The sequence below is a fragment of the Pseudorasbora parva genome, chromosome 15 (assembly GCF_024679245.1).
Source record: "Pseudorasbora parva isolate DD20220531a chromosome 15, ASM2467924v1, whole genome shotgun sequence".
In the NCBI taxonomy this organism is placed as follows: Eukaryota; Metazoa; Chordata; class Actinopteri; order Cypriniformes; family Gobionidae; genus Pseudorasbora; species Pseudorasbora parva.
In genome coordinates, this window is record NC_090186.1 from 18,433,628 (window position 1) to 18,445,889 (window position 12,262).

Sequence of the window (12,262 nt, forward strand, 5' to 3'; positions counted from 1 at the left end):
ATTACCGTCACATTATTTCAAGTTTTCATTATAAAAGCTACTTGTCAGAAGTGGGATTTGAACCCACGCCTCCATTCGGAGACCAGAATCCTCAACATTTGAGAAGGTTGAAGCACCTTGAGTCTGGCGCCTTAGACCACTCGGCCATTCTGACAGTCAAAACTGGTTTTCTGATGCTCAGTCTTTTGATTGTCCATGATGGTAAAAACTCAAAAGATAATATAAGATATATTAACATCACATTATTTCAAGTTTTCATTATAAAAGCTACTTGTCAGAAGTGGGATTTGAACCCACGCCTCCATTCGGAGACCAGAATCCTCAACATTTGAGAAGGTTGAAGCACCTTGAGTCTGGCGCCTTAGACCACTCGGCCATTGTGACAGCCACAAATGGTTTTCTGATGCTCAGTCTTTTGATTGTCCATGATGGTAAAAACTCAAAAGATAATATAAGATATATTACCATCACATTATTTCAAGTTTTCATTATAAAAGCTACTTGTCAGAAGTGGGATTTGAACCCACGCCTCCATTCGGAGACCAGAATCCTCAACATTTGAGAAGGTTGAAGCACCTTGAGTCTGGCGCCTTAGACCACTCGGCCATTCTGACAGCCACAGCTGCTTTTCTGATGCTCAGTCTTTTGATTGTCCATGATTTTAAAAACTCAAAAGATAATATAAGATATATTACCATCACATTATTTCAAGTTTTCATTACAAAAGCTACATGTCAGAAGTGGGATTTGAACCCACGCCTCCATTCAGAGACCTGAATCCTCAACATTTGAAAGGTTGAAAGACCTTGAGTCTGGCGCCTTAGACCACTCGGCCATTCTGACACTCACAACTAGCTTTCTGATGCTCAGTCTTTTCATTGTCCATGATGGTAAAATTTCAAAAGATAATATAAGATATGTTACCTTCACGTTAATTCAAGTGTTCATTTTAAAAGCTAGTTGTCAGAAGTGGGATTTGAACCCACGCCTCCATTCGGAGACCAGAATCCTCAACATTTGAGAAGGTTGAAGAACCTTGAGTCTGGCGCCTTAGACAACTCGGCCATTCTGACAGTCACGGCTGCTTTTCTGATGCTCAGTCTTTTGATTGTCCATGATTTTAAAAACTCAAAAGATAATATAAGATATATTACCATCACATTATTTCAAGTTTTCATTACAAAAGCTACATGTCAGAAGTGGGATTTGAACCCACGCCTCCATTCAGAGACCTGAATCCTCAACATTTGAAAGGTTGAAAGACCTTGAGTCTGGCGCCTTAGACCACTCGGCCATTCTGACACTCACAACTAGCTTTCTGATGCTCAGTCTTTTCACTGTCCATGATGGTAAAATTTCAAAAGATAATATAAGATATGTTACCTTCACATTAATTCAAGTTTTCATTATAAAAGCTAGTTGTCAGAAGTGGGATTTGAACCCACGCCTCTATTCGAAGACCAGAATCCTCAACATTTGAGAAGGTTGAAGCACCTTGAGTCTGGCGCCTTAGACCACTCGGCCATTCTGACAGCCACAACTGGTTTTCTGATGCTCAGTCTTTTGATTGTCCATGATGGTAAAAACTCAAAAGATAATAGGAAATATTACCACCGCATTAATTCAAGTTTTCATTATAAAAGCTACTTGTCAGAAGTGGGATTTGAACCCACGCCTCCATTCGGAGACCAGAATCCTCAACATTTGAGAAGGTTGAAGCACCTTGAGTCTGGCGCCTTAGACCACTCGGCCATTCTGACATTAAAAACTGGTTTTCTGATGCTCAGTCTTTTGATTGTCCATGATGGTAAAAACTCAAAAGATAATATGATATATTACCATCACATTATTTCAAGTTTTCATTATAAAAGCTACTTGTCAGAAGTGGTATTTGAACCCACGCCTCCATTCGGAGACCAGAATCCTCTACATTTGAGAAGGTTGAAGCACCTTGAGTCTGGCGCCTTAGACCACTCGGCCATTCTGACAGCCACAACTAGCGTTCTGATGCTCAGTCTTTTCATTATTCGTGATGGTAAAAACTCAAAAAGGAATATAAGATTCATTACCTTCACGTTAATTCAAGTGTTCATTTTAAAAGCTAGTTGTCAGAAGTGGGATTTGAACCCACGCCTCCATTCGGAGACCAGAATCCTCAACATTTGAGAAGGTTGAAGCACCTTCAGTCTGGCGCCTTTGACCACTCGGCCATTCTGACTGTCACAACTGCTTTTCTGATGCTCAGTCTTTTGATTGTCCATGATGGTAAAAACTCAAAAGATAATATAAGATATATTAACATCACATTATTTCAAGTTTTCATTACAAAAGCTACTTGTCAGAAGTGGGATTTGAACCCACGCCTCCATTCGGAGACCATAATCCTCAACATTTGAGAAGGTTGAAGCACCTTGAGTCTGGCGCCTTAGACCACTCGGCCATTCTGACAGTCACAGCTGCTTTTCTGATGCTCAGTCTTTTGATTGTCCATGATGGTAAAAACTCAAACGATAATATAAGATATATTAACATCACATTATTTCAAGTTTTCATTACAAAAAATACTTGTCAGAAGTGGGATTTGAACCCACGCCTCCATTCAGAGACCAGAATCCTCAACATTTGAGAAGGTTGAAGCACCTTGAGTCTGGCGCCTTAGACCACTCGGCCATTCTGACAGCCACAGCTGGCTTTCTGATGCTCAGTCTTTTGATTGTCCATGTTGGTAAAAACTCAAAAGATAATATAAGATATATTACCATCACATTATTTCAAGTTTTCATTACAAAAGCTACTTGTCAGAAGTGGGATTTGAACCCACGCCTCCATTCGGAGACCAGAATCCTCAACATTTGAGAAGGTTGAAGCACCTTGAGTCTGGCGCCTTAGACCACTCGTCCATTCTGACAGCCACAACTGGTTTTCTGATGCTCAGTCTTTTGATTGTCCATGATGGTAAAAACTCAAAAGATAATATAAGATATATTACCGTCACATTATTTCAAGTTTTCATTATAAAAGCTACTTGTCAGAAGTGGGATTTGAACCCACGCCTCCATTCGGAGACCAGAATCCTCAACATTTGAGAAGGTTGAAGCACCTTGAGTCTGGCGCCTTAGACCACTCGGCCATTCTGACAGTCAAAACTGGTTTTCTGATGCTCAGTCTTTTGATTGTCCATGATGGTAAAAACTCAAAAGATAATAGGAAATATTACCACCGCATTAATTCAAGTTTTCATTATAATAGCTACTTGTCAGAAGTGGGATGTGAACCCATGCCTCCATTCGGAGATCAGAATCCTCAACATTTGAGAAATTTGAAGCACCTTGAGTCTGGCGCCTTAGACCACTCGGCCATTCCGGCTGTCACAGCTGCTTTTCTGATGCTCAGTCTTTTGATTGTCCATGATGGTAAAAACGCAAAAGATAATATAAGATATATTACCGTCACATTATTTCAAGTTTTCATTATAAAAGCTACTTGTCAGAAGTGGGATTTGAACCCACGCCTCCATTCAGAGACCTGAATCCTCAACATTTGAGAAGGTTGAAGCACCTTGAGTCTGGCGCCTTAGACCACTCGGCCATTCTGACGGCCACCACTAGCGTTCTGATGCTCAGTCTTTTCATTATTCATGATGGTAAAAACTCAAAAAGGAATATAAGATTCATTACCTTCACGTTAATTCAAGTGTTCATTTTAAAAGCTAGTTGTCAGAAGTGGGATTTGAACCCACGCCTCTATTCGGAGACCAGAATCCTCAACATTTGAGAAGGTTGAAGCACCTTGAGTCTGGCGCCTTAGACCACTCGGCCATTCTGACTGTCACAACTGCTTTTCTGATGCTCGGTCTTTTGATTGTCCATGATGGTAAAAACTCAAAAGATAATATAAGATATATTACCATCACATTATTTCAAGTTTTCATTATAAAAGCTACTTGTCAGAAGTGGGATTTGAAACCACACCTCCATTCGGAGACCAGAATCCTCAACATTTGAGAAGGTTGAAGCACCTTGAGTCTGGCGCCTTAGACCACTCGGCCATTCTGACAGCCACAACTGGTTTTCTGATGCTCAGTCTTTTGATTGTCCAAGATGGTAAAAACTCAAAAGATAATATAAGATATATTACCGTCACATTATTTCACGTTTTCATTATAAAAGCTACTTGTCAGAAGTGGGATTTGAACCCACGCCTCCATTCAGATACCAGAATCCTCAACATTTGAGAAGGTTGAAGCACCTTGAGTCTGGCGCCTTAGACCACTCGGCCATTCTGACAGCCACAACTGGTTTTCTGATGCTCAGTCTTTTGATTGTCCATGATGGTAAAAACTCAAAAGATAATATAAGATATATTACCGTCACATTATTTCAAGTTTTCATTATAAAAGCTACTTGTCAGAAGTGGGATTTGAACCCACGCCTCCATTCGGAGACCAGAATCCTCAACATTTGAGAAGGTTGAAGCACCTTGAGTCTGGCGCCTTAGACCACTCGGCCATTCTGACAGTCAAAACTGGTTTTCTGATGCTCAGTCTTTTGATTGTCCATGATGGTAAAAACTCAAAAGATAATATAAGATATATTACCGTCACATTATTTCAAGTTTTCATTATAAAAGCTACTTGTCAGAAGTGGGATTTGAACCCACGCCTCCATTCGGAGACCAGAATCCTCAACATTTGAGAAGGTTGAAGCACCTTGAGTCTGGCGCCTTAGACCACTCGGCCATTCTGACAGTCAAAACTGGTTTTCTGATGCTCAGTCTTTTGATTGTCCATGATGGTAAAAACTCAAAAGATAATATAAGATATATTAACATCACATTATTTCAAGTTTTCATTATAAAAGCTACTTGTCAGAAGTGGGATTTGAACCCACGCCTCCATTCGGAGACCAGAATCCTCAACATTTGAGAAGGTTGAAGCACCTTGAGTCTGGCGCCTTAGACCACTCGGCCATTGTGACAGCCACAAATGGTTTTCTGATGCTCAGTCTTTTGATTGTCCATGATGGTAAAAACTCAAAAGATAATATAAGATATATTACCATCACATTATTTCAAGTTTTCATTATAAAAGCTACTTGTCAGAAGTGGGATTTGAACCCACGCCTCCATTCGGAGACCAGAATCCTCAACATTTGAGAAGGTTGAAGCACCTTGAGTCTGGCGCCTTAGACCACTCGGCCATTCTGACAGCCACAGCTGCTTTTCTGATGCTCAGTCTTTTGATTGTCCATGATTTTAAAAACTCAAAAGATAATATAAGATATATTACCATCACATTATTTCAAGTTTTCATTACAAAAGCTACATGTCAGAAGTGGGATTTGAACCCACGCCTCCATTCAGAGACCTGAATCCTCAACATTTGAAAGGTTGAAAGACCTTGAGTCTGGCGCCTTAGACCACTCGGCCATTCTGACACTCACAACTAGCTTTCTGATGCTCAGTCTTTTCATTGTCCATGATGGTAAAATTTCAAAAGATAATATAAGATATGTTACCTTCACGTTAATTCAAGTGTTCATTTTAAAAGCTAGTTGTCAGAAGTGGGATTTGAACCCACGCCTCCATTCGGAGACCAGAATCCTCAACATTTGAGAAGGTTGAAGAACCTTGAGTCTGGCGCCTTAGACAACTCGGCCATTCTGACAGTCACGGCTGCTTTTCTGATGCTCAGTCTTTTGATTGTCCATGATTTTAAAAACTCAAAAGATAATATAAGATATATTACCATCACATTATTTCAAGTTTTCATTACAAAAGCTACATGTCAGAAGTGGGATTTGAACCCACGCCTCCATTCAGAGACCTGAATCCTCAACATTTGAAAGGTTGAAAGACCTTGAGTCTGGCGCCTTAGACCACTCGGCCATTCTGACACTCACAACTAGCTTTCTGATGCTCAGTCTTTTCACTGTCCATGATGGTAAAATTTCAAAAGATAATATAAGATATGTTACCTTCACATTAATTCAAGTTTTCATTATAAAAGCTAGTTGTCAGAAGTGGGATTTGAACCCACGCCTCTATTCGGAGACCAGAATCCTCAACATTTGAGAAGGTTGAAGCACCTTGAGTCTGGCGCCTTAGACCACTCGGCCATTCTGACAGCCACAACTGGTTTTCTGATGCTCAGTCTTTTGATTGTCCATGATGGTAAAAACTCAAAAGATAATAGGAAATATTACCACCGCATTAATTCAAGTTTTCATTATAAAAGCTACTTGTCAGAAGTGGGATTTGAACCCACGCCTCCATTCGGAGACCAGAATCCTCAACATTTGAGAAGGTTGAAGCACCTTGAGTCTGGCGCCTTAGACCACTCGGCCATTCTGACATTAAAAACTGGTTTTCTGATGCTCAGTCTTTTGATTGTCCATGATGGTAAAAACTCAAAAGATAATATGATATATTACCATCACATTATTTCAAGTTTTCATTATAAAAGCTACTTGTCAGAAGTGGTATTTGAACCCACGCCTCCATTCGGAGACCAGAATCCTCTACATTTGAGAAGGTTGAAGCACCTTGAGTCTGGCGCCTTAGACCACTCGGCCATTCTGACAGCCACAACTAGCGTTCTGATGCTCAGTCTTTTCATTATTCGTGATGGTAAAAACTCAAAAAGGAATATAAGATTCATTACCTTCACGTTAATTCAAGTGTTCATTTTAAAAGCTAGTTGTCAGAAGTGGGATTTGAACCCACGCCTCCATTCGGAGACCAGAATCCTCAACATTTGAGAAGGTTGAAGCACCTTCAGTCTGGCGCCTTTGACCACTCGGCCATTCTGACTGTCACAACTGCTTTTCTGATGCTCAGTCTTTTGATTGTCCATGATGGTAAAAACTCAAAAGATAATATAAGATATATTAACATCACATTATTTCAAGTTTTCATTACAAAAGCTACTTGTCAGAAGTGGGATTTGAACCCACGCCTCCATTCGGAGACCATAATCCTCAACATTTGAGAAGGTTGAAGCACCTTGAGTCTGGCGCCTTAGACCACTCGGCCATTCTGACAGTCACAGCTGCTTTTCTGATGCTCAGTCTTTTGATTGTCCATGATGGTAAAAACTCAAACGATAATATAAGATATATTAACATCACATTATTTCAAGTTTTCATTACAAAAAATACTTGTCAGAAGTGGGATTTGAACCCACGCCTCCATTCAGAGACCAGAATCCTCAACATTTGAGAAGGTTGAAGCACCTTGAGTCTGGCGCCTTAGACCACTCGGCCATTCTGACAGCCACAGCTGGCTTTCTGATGCTCAGTCTTTTGATTGTCCATGTTGGTAAAAACTCAAAAGATAATATAAGATATATTACCATCACATTATTTCAAGTTTTCATTACAAAAGCTACTTGTCAGAAGTGGGATTTGAACCCACGCCTCCATTCGGAGACCAGAATCCTCAACATTTGAGAAGGTTGAAGCACCTTGAGTCTGGCGCCTTAGACCACTCGTCCATTCTGACAGCCACAACTGGTTTTCTGATGCTCAGTCTTTTGATTGTCCATGATGGTAAAAACTCAAAAGATAATATAAGATATATTACCGTCACATTATTTCAAGTTTTCATTATAAAAGCTACTTGTCAGAAGTGGGATTTGAACCCACGCCTCCATTCGGAGACCAGAATCCTCAACATTTGAGAAGGTTGAAGCACTTTGAGTCTGGCGCCTTAGACCACTCGGCCATTCTGACAGTCACAGCTGCTTTTCTGATGCTCAGTCTTTTGATTGTCCATGATGGTAAAAACTCAAACGATAATATAAGATATATTAACATCACATTATTTCAAGTTTTCATTACAAAAACTACTTGTCAGAAGTGGGATTTGAACCCACGCCTCCATTCGGAGACCAGAATCCTCAACATTTGAGAAGGTTGAAGCACCTTGAGTCTGGCGCCTTAGACCACTCGGCCATTCTGACAGCCACAGCTGGCTTTCTGATGCTCAGTCTTTTGATTGTCCATGTTGGTAAAAACTCAAAAGATAATATAATATATATTACCATCACATTATTTAAAGTTTTCATTACAAAAGCTACTTGTCAGAAGTGGGATTTGAACCCACGCCTCCATTCGGAGACCAGAATCCTCAACATTTGAGAAGGTTGAAGCACCTTGAGTCTGGCGCCTTAGACCACTCGTCCATTCTGACAGCCACAACTGGTTTTCTGATGCTCAGTCTTTTGATTGTCCATGATGGTAAAAACTCAAAAGATAATATAAGATATATTACCGTCACATTATTTCAAGTTTTCATTATAAAAGCTACTTGTCAGAAGTGGGATTTGAACCCACGCCTCCATTCGGAGACCAGAATCCTCAACATTTGAGAAGGTTGAAGCACCTTGAGTCTGGCGCCTTAGACCACTCGGCCATTCTGACAGTCACAGCTGCTTTTCTGATGCTCAGTCTTTTTATTGTCCATGATGGTAAAAACTCAAAAGATAATATAAGATATATTAACATCACATTATTTCAAGTTTTCATTACAAAAGCTACTTGTCAGAAGTGGGATTTGAACCCACGCCTCCATTCGGAGACCAGAATCCTCAACATTTGAGAAGGTTGAAGCACCTTGAGTCTGGCGCCTTAGACCACTCGGTCATTCTGACAGACACAGCTGCTTTTCTGATGCTCAGTCTTTTGATTGTCCATGATGGTAAAAACTCAAAAGATAATATAAGATATATTACCATCACATTATTTAAGTTTTCATTACAAAAGCTACATGTCAGAAGTGGGATTTGAACCCACGCCTCCATTCGGAGACCAGAATCCTCAACATTTGAGAAGGTTGAAGCACCTTGAGTCTGGCGCCTTAGACCACTCGGCCATTCTGACTGTCACAACTGATTTTCTGATGCTCAGTCTTTTGATTGTCCATGATGGTAAAAACTCAAAAGATAATATAAGATATATTACCATCACATTATTTCAAGTTTTCATTATAAAAGCTACTTGTCAGAAGTGGGATTTGAACCCACGCCTCCATTCGGAGACCAGAATCCTCAACATTTGAGAAGGTTGAAGCACCTTGAGTTTGGCGCCTTAGACCACTCGGCCATTCTGACAGCCACGATTGGTTTTCTGATGCTGAGTCTTTTGATTGTCCATGATGGTAAAAACTCAAAAGATAATATAAGATATATTACCGTCACATTATTTCAAGTTTTCATTATAAAAGCTACATGTCAGAAGTGGGATTTGAACCCACGCCTCCATTCGGAGACCAGAATCCTCAACATTTGAGAAGGTTGAAGCACCTTGAGTCTGGCGCCTTACACCACTCGGCCATTCTGACAGCCACAGCTGCTTTTCTGATGCTCAGTCTTTTGATTGTCCATGATGGTAAAAACTCAAAAGATAATATAAGATATATTACCATCACATTATTTCAAGTTTTCATTACAAAAGCTACTTGTCAGAAGTGGGATTTGAACCCACGCCTCCATTCGGAGACCAGAATCCTCAACAATTGAGAAGGTTGAAGCACCTTGAGTCTGGCGCCTTAGACCACTCGGCCATTCTGACAGTCACAGCTGCTTTTCTGAAGCTCAGTCTTTTCATTATACATGATGGTAAAAACTCAAATGGCAATATAAGATTCATTACCTTCACGTTAATTCAAGTGTTCATTTTAAAAGCTAGTTGTCAAAAGTGGGATTTGAACCCACGCCTCCATTCGGAGACCAGAATCCTCAACATTTGATTAGGTTGAAGAACCTTGAGTCTGGCGCCTTAGACAACTCGGCCATTCTGACAGTCACGGCTGCTTTTCTGATGCTCAGTCTTTTGATTGTCCATGATGGTAAAAACTCAAAAGATAATATAAGATATATTACCATCACATTATTTCAAGTTTTCATTACAAAAGCTACATGTCAGAAGTGGGATTTGAACCCACGCCTCCATTCAGAGACCTGAATCCTCAACATTTGAAAGGTTGAAAGACCTTGAGTCTGGCGCCTTAGACCACTCGGCCATTCTGACACTCACAAGTAGCTTTCTGATGCTCAGTCTTTTCATTGTCCATGATGGTAAAATTTCAAAAGATAATAAAAGATATGTTACCTTCACATTAATTCAAGTTTTCATTATAAAAGCTAGTTGTCAGAAGTGGGATTTGAACCCACGCCTCCATTCGGAGACCAGAATCCTCAACATTTGAGAAGGTTGAATCACCTTGAGTCTGGCGCCTTAGACCACTCGGCCATTCTGACAGTCACAACTAGCGTTCTGATGCTCAGTCTTTTCATTATTCATGATGGTAAAAACTCAAAAAGGAATATAAGATTCATTACCTTCACGTTAATTCAAGTGTTCATTTTAAAAGCTAGTTGTCAGAAGTGGGATTTGAACCCACGCCTCTATTCGGAGACCAGAATCCTCAACATTTGAGAAGGTTGAAGCACCTTGAGTCTGGCGCCTTAGACCACTCGGCCAATCTGACAGCCACAACTAGTTTTCTGATGCTCAGTCTTTTGATTGTCCATGATGGTAAAAACTCAAAAGATAATATGATATATTACCATCACATTATTTCAAGTTTTCATTATAAAAGCTACTTGTCAGAAGTGGTATTTGAACCCACGCCTCCATTCGGAGACCAGAGTCCTCTACATTTGAGAAGGTTGAAGCACCTTGAGTCTGGCGCCTTAGACTACTCGGCCATTCTGACACTCACAACTAGTTTTCTCATGCTCAGTCTTTTCATTGTCCATGATGGTAAAAACTCAAAAGATAATATAAGATATATTACCTTCACATTAATTCAAGTTTTCATTATAAAAGCTATTTGTCAGAAGTGGGATTTGAACCCACGCCTCCATTCGGAGACCAGAATCCTCAACATTTGAGAAGGTTGAAGCACCTTGAGTCTGGCGCCTTAGACCACTCGGCCATTCTGACAGCCACAACTAGCGTTCTGATGCTCAGTCTTTTCATTATTCGTGATGGTAAAAACTCAAAAAGGAATATAAGATTCATTACCTTCACGTTAATTCAAGTGTTCATTTTAAAAGCTAGTTGTCAGAAGTGGGATTTGAACCCACGCCTCCATTCGGAGACCAGAATCCTCAACATTTGAGAAGGTTGAAGCACCTTGAGTCTGGCGCCTTAGACCACTCGGCCATTCTGACTGCCACCACTGCTTTTCTGATGCTCAGTCTTTTGATTGTCCATGATGGTAAAAACTCAAAAGACAATATAAGATATATTACCATCACATTATTTCAAGTTTTCATTATAAAAGCTACTTGTCAGAAGTGGGATTTGAACCCACGCCTCCATTCAGAGACCAGAATCCTCAACATTTGAGAAGGTTGAAGCACCTTGAGTCTGGCGCCTTAGACCACTCGGCCATTCTGACAGCCACAACTGGTTTTCTGATTCTCAGTCTTTTGATTGTCCATGATGGTAAAAACTCAAAAGATAATATAAGATATATTACCATCACATTATTTCAAGTTTTCATTACAAAAGCTACTTGTCAGAAGTGGGATTTGAACCCACGCCTCCATTCGGAGACCAGAATCCTCAACAATTGAGAAGGATGAAGCACCTTGAGTCTGGCGCCTTAGACCACTCGGCCATTCTGACAGTCACAGCTGCTTTTCTGATGCTCAGTCTTTTGATTGTCCATGATGGTAAAAACTCAAACGATAATATAAGATATATTAACATCACATTATTTCAAGTTTTCATTACAAAAGCTACTTGTCAGAAGTGGGATTTGAACCCACGCCTCCATTCGGAGACCAGAATCCTCAACATTTGAGAAGGTTGAAGCACCTTGAGTCTGGCGCCTTAGACCACTCGGCCATTCTGACAGCCACAGCTGGTTTTCTGATGCTCAGTCTTTTGATTGTCCATGATGGTAAAAACTCAAAAGATAATATAATATATATTACCATCACATTATTTCAAGTTTTCATTACAAAAGCTACTTGTCAGAAGTGGGATTTGAACCCACGCCTCCATTCGGAGACCAGAATCCTCAACATTTGAGAAGGTTGAAGCACCTTGAGTCTGGCGCCTTAGACCACTCGGCCATTCTGACAGTCACAGCTTCTTTTCTGATGCTCAGTCTTTTTATTGTCCATGATGGTAAAAACTCAAAAGATAATATAAGATATATTAACATCACATTATTTCAAGTTTTCATTACAAAAGCTACTTGTCAGAAGTGGGATTTGAACCCACGCCTCCATTCGGAGACCAGAATC

At 40.3% G+C, this 12,262-nt stretch overlaps 23 non-coding genes across 23 annotated transcripts; all 23 read right to left on the reverse strand.

Annotated features, from left to right (window-relative positions):
• Nucleotides 1-42: 42 nt before the first annotated feature.
• trnal-caa (transfer RNA leucine (anticodon CAA)) lies at nt 43-154 on the reverse strand. The gene is made up of 2 exons: nt 117-154; nt 43-88 (listed from the first exon to the last, which is right to left on the reverse strand). It is a non-coding gene; the product is annotated as a tRNA-Leu (tRNA).
• A 348-nt stretch (nt 155-502) lies between these two features.
• On the reverse strand, nt 503-614 carry trnal-caa (transfer RNA leucine (anticodon CAA)). The gene is made up of 2 exons: nt 577-614; nt 503-548 (listed from the first exon to the last, which is right to left on the reverse strand). It is a non-coding gene; the product is annotated as a tRNA-Leu (tRNA).
• Nucleotides 615-1,648: 1,034 nt separating this feature from the next.
• On the reverse strand, nt 1,649-1,760 carry trnal-caa (transfer RNA leucine (anticodon CAA)). Its single transcript has 2 exons — nt 1,723-1,760; nt 1,649-1,694 (listed from the first exon to the last, which is right to left on the reverse strand). It is a non-coding gene; the product is annotated as a tRNA-Leu (tRNA).
• Nucleotides 1,761-2,566: 806 nt separating this feature from the next.
• Nucleotides 2,567-2,678, reverse strand: trnal-caa (transfer RNA leucine (anticodon CAA)). The gene is made up of 2 exons: nt 2,641-2,678; nt 2,567-2,612 (listed from the first exon to the last, which is right to left on the reverse strand). It is a non-coding gene; the product is annotated as a tRNA-Leu (tRNA).
• Nucleotides 2,679-3,026: 348 nt separating this feature from the next.
• On the reverse strand, nt 3,027-3,138 carry trnal-caa (transfer RNA leucine (anticodon CAA)). The gene is made up of 2 exons: nt 3,101-3,138; nt 3,027-3,072 (listed from the first exon to the last, which is right to left on the reverse strand). It is a non-coding gene; the product is annotated as a tRNA-Leu (tRNA).
• A 1,266-nt stretch (nt 3,139-4,404) lies between these two features.
• trnal-caa (transfer RNA leucine (anticodon CAA)) lies at nt 4,405-4,516 on the reverse strand. The gene is made up of 2 exons: nt 4,479-4,516; nt 4,405-4,450 (listed from the first exon to the last, which is right to left on the reverse strand). It is a non-coding gene; the product is annotated as a tRNA-Leu (tRNA).
• A 118-nt stretch (nt 4,517-4,634) lies between these two features.
• trnal-caa (transfer RNA leucine (anticodon CAA)) lies at nt 4,635-4,746 on the reverse strand. The gene is made up of 2 exons: nt 4,709-4,746; nt 4,635-4,680 (listed from the first exon to the last, which is right to left on the reverse strand). It is a non-coding gene; the product is annotated as a tRNA-Leu (tRNA).
• Nucleotides 4,747-5,094: 348 nt separating this feature from the next.
• On the reverse strand, nt 5,095-5,206 carry trnal-caa (transfer RNA leucine (anticodon CAA)). Its single transcript has 2 exons — nt 5,169-5,206; nt 5,095-5,140 (listed from the first exon to the last, which is right to left on the reverse strand). It is a non-coding gene; the product is annotated as a tRNA-Leu (tRNA).
• A 1,034-nt stretch (nt 5,207-6,240) lies between these two features.
• Nucleotides 6,241-6,352, reverse strand: trnal-caa (transfer RNA leucine (anticodon CAA)). The gene is made up of 2 exons: nt 6,315-6,352; nt 6,241-6,286 (listed from the first exon to the last, which is right to left on the reverse strand). It is a non-coding gene; the product is annotated as a tRNA-Leu (tRNA).
• Nucleotides 6,353-7,158: 806 nt separating this feature from the next.
• trnal-caa (transfer RNA leucine (anticodon CAA)) lies at nt 7,159-7,270 on the reverse strand. Its single transcript has 2 exons — nt 7,233-7,270; nt 7,159-7,204 (listed from the first exon to the last, which is right to left on the reverse strand). It is a non-coding gene; the product is annotated as a tRNA-Leu (tRNA).
• Nucleotides 7,271-7,618: 348 nt separating this feature from the next.
• On the reverse strand, nt 7,619-7,730 carry trnal-caa (transfer RNA leucine (anticodon CAA)). Its single transcript has 2 exons — nt 7,693-7,730; nt 7,619-7,664 (listed from the first exon to the last, which is right to left on the reverse strand). It is a non-coding gene; the product is annotated as a tRNA-Leu (tRNA).
• A 118-nt stretch (nt 7,731-7,848) lies between these two features.
• On the reverse strand, nt 7,849-7,960 carry trnal-caa (transfer RNA leucine (anticodon CAA)). The gene is made up of 2 exons: nt 7,923-7,960; nt 7,849-7,894 (listed from the first exon to the last, which is right to left on the reverse strand). It is a non-coding gene; the product is annotated as a tRNA-Leu (tRNA).
• A 348-nt stretch (nt 7,961-8,308) lies between these two features.
• Nucleotides 8,309-8,420, reverse strand: trnal-caa (transfer RNA leucine (anticodon CAA)). The gene is made up of 2 exons: nt 8,383-8,420; nt 8,309-8,354 (listed from the first exon to the last, which is right to left on the reverse strand). It is a non-coding gene; the product is annotated as a tRNA-Leu (tRNA).
• A 347-nt stretch (nt 8,421-8,767) lies between these two features.
• trnal-caa (transfer RNA leucine (anticodon CAA)) lies at nt 8,768-8,879 on the reverse strand. The gene is made up of 2 exons: nt 8,842-8,879; nt 8,768-8,813 (listed from the first exon to the last, which is right to left on the reverse strand). It is a non-coding gene; the product is annotated as a tRNA-Leu (tRNA).
• Nucleotides 8,880-9,227: 348 nt separating this feature from the next.
• Nucleotides 9,228-9,339, reverse strand: trnal-caa (transfer RNA leucine (anticodon CAA)). Its single transcript has 2 exons — nt 9,302-9,339; nt 9,228-9,273 (listed from the first exon to the last, which is right to left on the reverse strand). It is a non-coding gene; the product is annotated as a tRNA-Leu (tRNA).
• Nucleotides 9,340-9,457: 118 nt separating this feature from the next.
• On the reverse strand, nt 9,458-9,569 carry trnal-caa (transfer RNA leucine (anticodon CAA)). The gene is made up of 2 exons: nt 9,532-9,569; nt 9,458-9,503 (listed from the first exon to the last, which is right to left on the reverse strand). It is a non-coding gene; the product is annotated as a tRNA-Leu (tRNA).
• A 577-nt stretch (nt 9,570-10,146) lies between these two features.
• Nucleotides 10,147-10,258, reverse strand: trnal-caa (transfer RNA leucine (anticodon CAA)). Its single transcript has 2 exons — nt 10,221-10,258; nt 10,147-10,192 (listed from the first exon to the last, which is right to left on the reverse strand). It is a non-coding gene; the product is annotated as a tRNA-Leu (tRNA).
• Nucleotides 10,259-10,834: 576 nt separating this feature from the next.
• Nucleotides 10,835-10,946, reverse strand: trnal-caa (transfer RNA leucine (anticodon CAA)). The gene is made up of 2 exons: nt 10,909-10,946; nt 10,835-10,880 (listed from the first exon to the last, which is right to left on the reverse strand). It is a non-coding gene; the product is annotated as a tRNA-Leu (tRNA).
• Nucleotides 10,947-11,064: 118 nt separating this feature from the next.
• trnal-caa (transfer RNA leucine (anticodon CAA)) lies at nt 11,065-11,176 on the reverse strand. Its single transcript has 2 exons — nt 11,139-11,176; nt 11,065-11,110 (listed from the first exon to the last, which is right to left on the reverse strand). It is a non-coding gene; the product is annotated as a tRNA-Leu (tRNA).
• Nucleotides 11,177-11,294: 118 nt separating this feature from the next.
• trnal-caa (transfer RNA leucine (anticodon CAA)) lies at nt 11,295-11,406 on the reverse strand. The gene is made up of 2 exons: nt 11,369-11,406; nt 11,295-11,340 (listed from the first exon to the last, which is right to left on the reverse strand). It is a non-coding gene; the product is annotated as a tRNA-Leu (tRNA).
• Nucleotides 11,407-11,524: 118 nt separating this feature from the next.
• On the reverse strand, nt 11,525-11,636 carry trnal-caa (transfer RNA leucine (anticodon CAA)). Its single transcript has 2 exons — nt 11,599-11,636; nt 11,525-11,570 (listed from the first exon to the last, which is right to left on the reverse strand). It is a non-coding gene; the product is annotated as a tRNA-Leu (tRNA).
• A 118-nt stretch (nt 11,637-11,754) lies between these two features.
• Nucleotides 11,755-11,866, reverse strand: trnal-caa (transfer RNA leucine (anticodon CAA)). The gene is made up of 2 exons: nt 11,829-11,866; nt 11,755-11,800 (listed from the first exon to the last, which is right to left on the reverse strand). It is a non-coding gene; the product is annotated as a tRNA-Leu (tRNA).
• A 118-nt stretch (nt 11,867-11,984) lies between these two features.
• Nucleotides 11,985-12,096, reverse strand: trnal-caa (transfer RNA leucine (anticodon CAA)). The gene is made up of 2 exons: nt 12,059-12,096; nt 11,985-12,030 (listed from the first exon to the last, which is right to left on the reverse strand). It is a non-coding gene; the product is annotated as a tRNA-Leu (tRNA).
• Nucleotides 12,097-12,262: the final 166 nt, after the last annotated feature.